Source organism: Zea mays, chromosome 9 (genome assembly GCF_902167145.1).
Source record: "Zea mays cultivar B73 chromosome 9, Zm-B73-REFERENCE-NAM-5.0, whole genome shotgun sequence".
NCBI lineage: Eukaryota > Viridiplantae > Streptophyta > Magnoliopsida > Poales > Poaceae > Zea > Zea mays.
In genome coordinates, this window is record NC_050104.1 from 148,286,574 (window position 1) to 148,293,362 (window position 6,789).

The 6,789-nt window shown below is 42.2% G+C and overlaps 1 long non-coding RNA gene across 1 annotated transcript; it reads left to right on the forward strand.

The window, feature by feature from the left end:
* Positions 1–3,458: 3,458 nt before the first annotated feature.
* Positions 3,459–4,043, forward strand: LOC103640376 (uncharacterized). Its single transcript, XR_002264787.1, has 3 exons — positions 3,459–3,518; positions 3,785–3,889; positions 3,973–4,043. It is a non-coding gene; the product is annotated as an uncharacterized lncRNA (long non-coding RNA).
* The last annotated feature ends 2,746 nt before the right edge of the window (positions 4,044–6,789 follow it).

A 6,789-nucleotide genomic window follows, 5' to 3' on the forward strand; every position in this document is an offset into this window, starting at 1 on the left:
CAAGTTTCTAAAATAAGTCACATGAACTCAAACTTATAAAAAAGATGGATCAAAATATGGAGTGATTGTTAAAATCAAGCATCAATAAAAACTGGATGTGTTCCATATAAATTATGTTATCTCGTAGCAATTACTAACGTTTAAAACCAACAAATAACCTTTCATTTTACTGTCAGTGTGACAAATCATTGTTACTCCATCCAATTCAGCAACCTCAAACACCATTGAGTCCATTGCGCCAATATGGTCTCAGAAACGACCTAATGCTTGCAAGAGTCAAGAACGATGTACCATGCTTGGGCTGTAGTCTTGACCCGTAGTGCTGGCCCGGCCCGACACGATTATAATTTTTTATTTTACAAAAAAAGTATATACATATATACAATTTATATTCAATATTAAAAACATCTTAGCATTATGTTCTACTAGTTAGATAGCTTCACCTAGTGTCTTCTGCCTTTCTTCCATCAGGGCATGAGTTTGAACCCCAACTCCTGCACTATAGAAGTAACTATAAGGAATGTAGTGATGATTGACCAACTTATTCCAATCCACACACCAAACAAAAAAATGAGGAATGAGAAGATGATCAACTAGTCAACTAGCTTATTCCTAAAACGAATAACCCTATTACATTTTAGAACTAGTGTGATCTTCAGCTCCGGTCTCTATAGTGTGCCTACATATCTCTACTACTAATTATGTATGTATTGTAGGCGTGCACACCCATCCTGTTCTGCCCCGCGCCCCCCGCACGTCTCTCCGAAGCCGCCCGCGTCTCCACCCGATACCCTGACCCACCCCAGCCTCCACCGCCGCCGCGCTCGCGCTCCCCCGTGACAGCCGCCATGCGCCCTATCTTCGCTGTGCCTGCGCCTCCTCCCCCGCCCGCCAACCTCCCTCTACGCGCCTGCCTCCTCCTCGGCCGGATCCCGCCGCCAGCGCCTGATCCACCCCAGCCTCCACCGTCGCCGCGCTCGCGCTCCCCCGCGACAGCCGCCATGCGCCCTATCTTCGTCGTGCCTGCGCCTCCTCCCCCGCCCGCCAACCTCCCTCTACGCGCCTGCCTCCTCCTCGGCCAGATCCCGCCGCCAGCGCCTGATATGGAACCCTAGCCGCCGATGAAACCCTAGCCGGCCCTAGCCGCCGTCTTGGACCACCTCAAGCCCCACACCGTCGGCACCTTCCTCCCCCCTCGCCGCGCCGGCCCTCAATCTGCGTCCGCGACAGGTACCCCTCTGCCCTGGATCGTCGCCCTCGCCCTCGATCTGCGTCCACGTCCGCGTTGTGGCGTCTGCAGTCTCCATGGAAGGTGAGTCCGCGCGTGGATTGTGTACCCCTCTGCCCCGGATCGTGCTCGACCCTGCCATGGCCGTCGTCGCCATCCATGGCCGTGTTGGCATCGGCCTCTGATGAAACCCTAGCCACCGTCTTGTACCACCTCAAGCCCCACACCGTCGACACCTTCCTCCCCCCTCGCCGCGCCGGCCCTCAATCTGCGTCCGCGATAGGTACCCCTCTGCCCTGGATCGTCGCCCCCGCCCTCGATCCGCGTCCGCATCCGTGTTGTGGCGTCTGCAGTCTCCATGGAAGGTGAGTCCGTGCGTGGATTGTGTACCCCTCTGCCCCGGATCGTGCTCGACCCTGCCATGGCCGCCGTCGCCATCCATGGCCGCGTTGTGGCGTCTGCATTGGACTCCGCCTCGCCACCATCCATGGCCGCCGTCGTGGGGCTCTGCTCATCGAGCTCTAGGTACTCCGTGACAATAATGCTTGCTGGTGTGATCGATGGAGAGGCACTTGATCCTACGACAACTTTGGCCTGACATTTTTTTCATGGGTTAGTTTTGCTCATTTAGATCCGCTTGCTATATATTTTGCGCATTCGTTACTTCTGGTAAGTGTAAACAGGTCGATGATGGGCACCAGTGAAAATCCTCTGCTATGCCCTCAAGGTGGCCCTCTTCCTCGATAGGTAATTTGGTGTCATGGCTTCGCCCCTCTTCTTCTCTTCTCCTGCATTGATCGAGGTCGCTAATGTGCAATGGCCCCATTCTGTAGGGTGCTTGTCATGCCTGCAAAGATCTGCCTTAGTTCAATGCACAATACAAAGGGGGTCCTTCATTCAAGCAATTGCACACTGTTTTTTGTCGAGTCAAAAAAAATATCCTAATAATACTTAAACTCCACGTCTTTGCAGGTGGGAAAGGGTTCTTGTGCAATGGAATCGTTATATGATATCAACCTCATATCAAGAATTGTACTTGTTTTTTTGGATAATCCATGATCATGGTACAAGATAATATCAAGGAGTACGAAACTCGGTGAGGCTGGCTTGGTGGTGCATGTGCAAGGGGTTAGCAGAGCTGACCTCAAACAAAATTTGAATTATTGTAGTACATGGTCTGGGGATGGCTTGGTGATGCAGCAAACAAGGTATATTGTTAAGAGATTTACTTACTATTTTATTTTATCATCGATTGAAATGAAAGTGATAACCAAACCACGGAAAAATAATCATTTCCTAGCATTATCCTGCTTACTTGCTTAGCTCAAAACTCTATTCTTGACATTTATTCTATTAACTTGTCATTAGCTATCTTGTGGAATTTATGTCTTGTTCATGGTCTGGGGATTAAATTTGTTCTTGTTCCAGGAACACATGTTCAAATTGATAAGCTGTTGTCAGAAGGAGATTAGTTCTATGCAACACCCTCATGGGGCAACTTCACAATTCATCCTTAAGCAAGCACACTATTTGCACCTGCTTGTGCTCATAAAAATCAACCAGATTTTAAAATAAACCAGTATATATGACATCTACTGATCATATAAAACATATTACAAGAAAGTTAAGAGAATTGTGTAGCTATTGTGGCATATAATTTTCTTAGACATTTGGCCCTCAGAGCTCCAGGAGATATATTTGATATGCTTGCAGACTGTCACAGGAATTCCATGGGCATTCTTAACAGAGCTCCAAGACATATATTACCCTGCTGCTAATCAAGGTATGCACCCTTGAAATTGGCGATTTCATTAGCTGTTTGAACTTGACATTTTTGTTATAACAACTTTTTTCTTAAATCACACTAATATATTTCTTTTAGGTCCAAGTCAACAAGAGTGACTACGACAATGTGAAGGTTTTCCTCTACCTCAAAGTGAATAGGAAAGCAATCTGGGATCTTCGAAGCAATCGTCAAGTACAATGACATCCTCCCGTGCGAAATTCAATTTGTCCAATCCTAATCTCTTCTATATAGAATCACAGATCGCAGCGATGGAGCCGGATCCGGTCGCCGCTGGGGCATCCTCCTCGCCGCCGCCTTCACCAGCGCCGGCCACGTCCCCGCCGTGGCAAACGCGAGGTACTGTTTCTTAGTTCTCAGGCTAGGAGTAGGGTTTCTTTATTATTGGGGTGTACCCAGCTGGCGTGGTGTGCATACCGTGAAACATACCGTGAAACAACATTGCTATTTGATGAGATGCACTCTGCAGCTGCCAATAAGCAACGAGTTGGTCACTATGCAATTGTATTATTTCAATTATTGTACTTATATACTAAGTTGATAATGTGTAATTATGTATCTTCCCATGACATGTAAAACCATTTGAATCAGGCAACAGTGGACAATGCTGAACGTGACCGCACATCAATTTTCTTTTTGCCAAATAATTTAATAGTCATTAGTGCAGAAGGATGTGATATTATTTTGTAGCATGTGCTGTCACACCAACTATATATAATGATGTTTTGCTATTTGTATATTTCTCTATCCAGGTTGCAGTTGTTGTAGCTCATGAATTAGCTCATCAATGGTTTGGAAATTTTGTCACAATGGAATGGTGGACACATCTGTGGCTTAATGAGGGCTTTGCGACTTGGGTAATAAATTAGAACAAAAATAAGTAATTGCAAAGATCTATATAATTTATGTTGTTCATATAATATTTTTCTTTCCACTGCAGGTGTCTTACTTAGCTGTAGATCAGTTCTTTCCTGAATGGAATGTTTGGACTCAATTTCTAGAGGAATCTGCAATAGGTTTCAAGTTGGATGCTCTTGCAGGTTCACATCCAATTGAGGTAACAGAAAATTTTGTTACTTTGCAATGTTATGACCATATCTGTGCTCTGTGGGAATTTACAGATGTATATATTACATTCTTAGTGAATTTGATGTTCGGTGCATTGATGTGAGTGTTGATAGCTTCCCTAATTTTACCAGTCCTAAAAATAAATATGATATGATTGGCTTTACATGCATTTATTTAGTGGCAAAACATAGATGGATAACTCAATTGAGACTGAAGTTGGGACTCGGGATACACGCATCCCAGTTTATGTTTTATGAATGTTTTGAGTTGTTCTACTTCCTGGTGTGGTGGTACCCGCAAGCCTATTAATTAGAATATGATTAGCAAAATTTTGTTTGTTCTATATTAGCAAAATTATTGATTAGAATATGATTAAAGTAGTGTGATGATGAAAAATGATATGTGGTTGTATAATGGCCAGTTTAATGCCATTATGCAAGCTGAATATTTTTTGGGGCCTGTAACATATTCTAATCAGTCAACTTGTTTGTCAATCTGGTGTATCAATCTGGATCCAAAATTTGTATTCTCACTTATTGAGATGTACTATGCCATTTGCTCGTATATACTTAGTGCCAACAATGTGGTGCTTCATGATGTCTTTTGGTTTGAGCTGTTAAATATTTCTTAGGTCCTTAACTCTTTTAGAGTTAATTTTAATAATTGATGGTTTCCATTGTGATGTATAAGAAAAAGTGCTAGACCACCTGGTCCAGCTCACCAGATTTTGTTCTAGCACCCCACCAAAAGCTATATATTTTGTAGTAGCACTAAGCTAATATTGGTTGCTTAGTTAGCTATTAGTTACTTAATTTAGTTTTTTTATTCTGTGCTTGTATGTCTCTCTCATTCACATGAGTTGCATACTAAGTATTATCATGCAAGCAATGCTAGGATCTGGTTCTATGGTGATGATAACCTTACATTGGCTTTATGTATCTATGGAAGTGTATTGGCTCCAGGATCTCTTGCTAATGAAGAATCAGGTTTGTACACTGACAAGTTTTTATTCATATAATATCCTTTTCTATGTATGAAAATATGATAGCTGCTCTTTGTTCCTATTTTTGGAAGCCAAGTTAAGCATTATTTTGAAGGAATATTTATGTCACCTTTAAGAGATGATACGTTGCAGCCTACTAAACATAAGGACTAGGTGTTTTTTGCTTTCAGTTTCGTTTAAAAACAAATCAGTGAGTTCTTTGATGTCATGGTATAGAGACAAGAGTGATGACTGAACATTATGTATGGGTTCCCATCTTAACTCCTTGTGCATTTTAATTTTTTTCATTTGAAATGTTCTTATGAAGGGTTCTACTATGCAAATGTGGTCTCGAGCGAGACATTGATATGCTAGGAGGTGTCGTACTTGAAGTTGACATGAAAATCAAGAAAGGAGACGAAGAATCAGAAGATGTGCAACTGATTGATGGAGTTTCATACTACTGTTAACTGAGCACGCCACCATGCATAGTATTCACTAGCACATTGAGGATGCCTTTAGCGCAGTTGACATAAGCTCAGCGCTTCTGTGCAACGCTGTTGAGGCCATGATAAACATCAGGATATCACAAGCTGACGACAATAATAATAATGTAGATTTGTTGCTGACTTCGTCTGCCAGTGAATTGCCTGAAGAAATTCATCTCTTTTGCGGCTTGATGTCCAAGTCGTCTGGTGTGAAAGGTTTGTGGTTGTTGTGGTGAGTGGCACTAACTTGGATTTGAAATTCAAGGTTCGTCAAACAGGACTAGACGATGGTGTTGAACGGTTCTGTTCCTTCAAAGCAACAGAGCATGGATGCAGTATCGAACAACTAGCACTTGAGTTTGCCACTATATTAGTGAAGCTTAATTGGTTGACTTTGGTAGTTTCAATCTGATGTCTGCCCTGCTTGTAGATATCGACTATGTTTATTCTGGGTTTATTGTAACCTACACAACTTGACTATTGTAGCATGCAAGTTGTGTGTTAATGATATTTTGTCAGGTATGCTAATGCTACATTCCTTTTTAGAGGTTATTCCTTTTTTAGAGGTTCTGTCTTACGGTATATGCAGTTTCATAGTAATTGGTAGAACACACAATTGTGGTTTCAATTCTCGAAGCTTTGCGTGCTAATTCTACTTGGTTCAGGGTCAATGGGCTTGGAAAATACGTTGTGATCAATATGTATAATTATGTGAGTATGACTGTATAAGTACATGGTGCCACTTTAGGGTCATTTGGTCAACCATATTCCAAAATAAGGGATTGCAGGGACAATAATAACTGTACTACTACAAAGCATATTACTACAAAGCATCAGTCGTCGTGAGTCTAAAACTTTTAAAAAATTTCTTATATTTTTTAACCACCAGATCACATATACTTTAGTGTTTAAAAATAATCAATAATTATATTTGTTGCCTAGGCGCCGTTCCCCAGCCTCGTTGCAATGTAGTGGTGAAATAGCTAGATTAAAATAAAAAAAATTTATATATGGCTAGGAGCCTAAAATTACAAATAGATTATGAAATCTTTTTTCGTAACAATATAACACACATTTAGATATAAATTATTGCATTTTAGTTGTTTCCGTTGCAACGCACGGGCATTCACCTAGGGAAACAGGAGAGGAAGATGTGACATGAGCTAGAACTGGAAGCGTCTAGCAAAGAGTGTATATTCAAATTACACCTGCTGCTGCG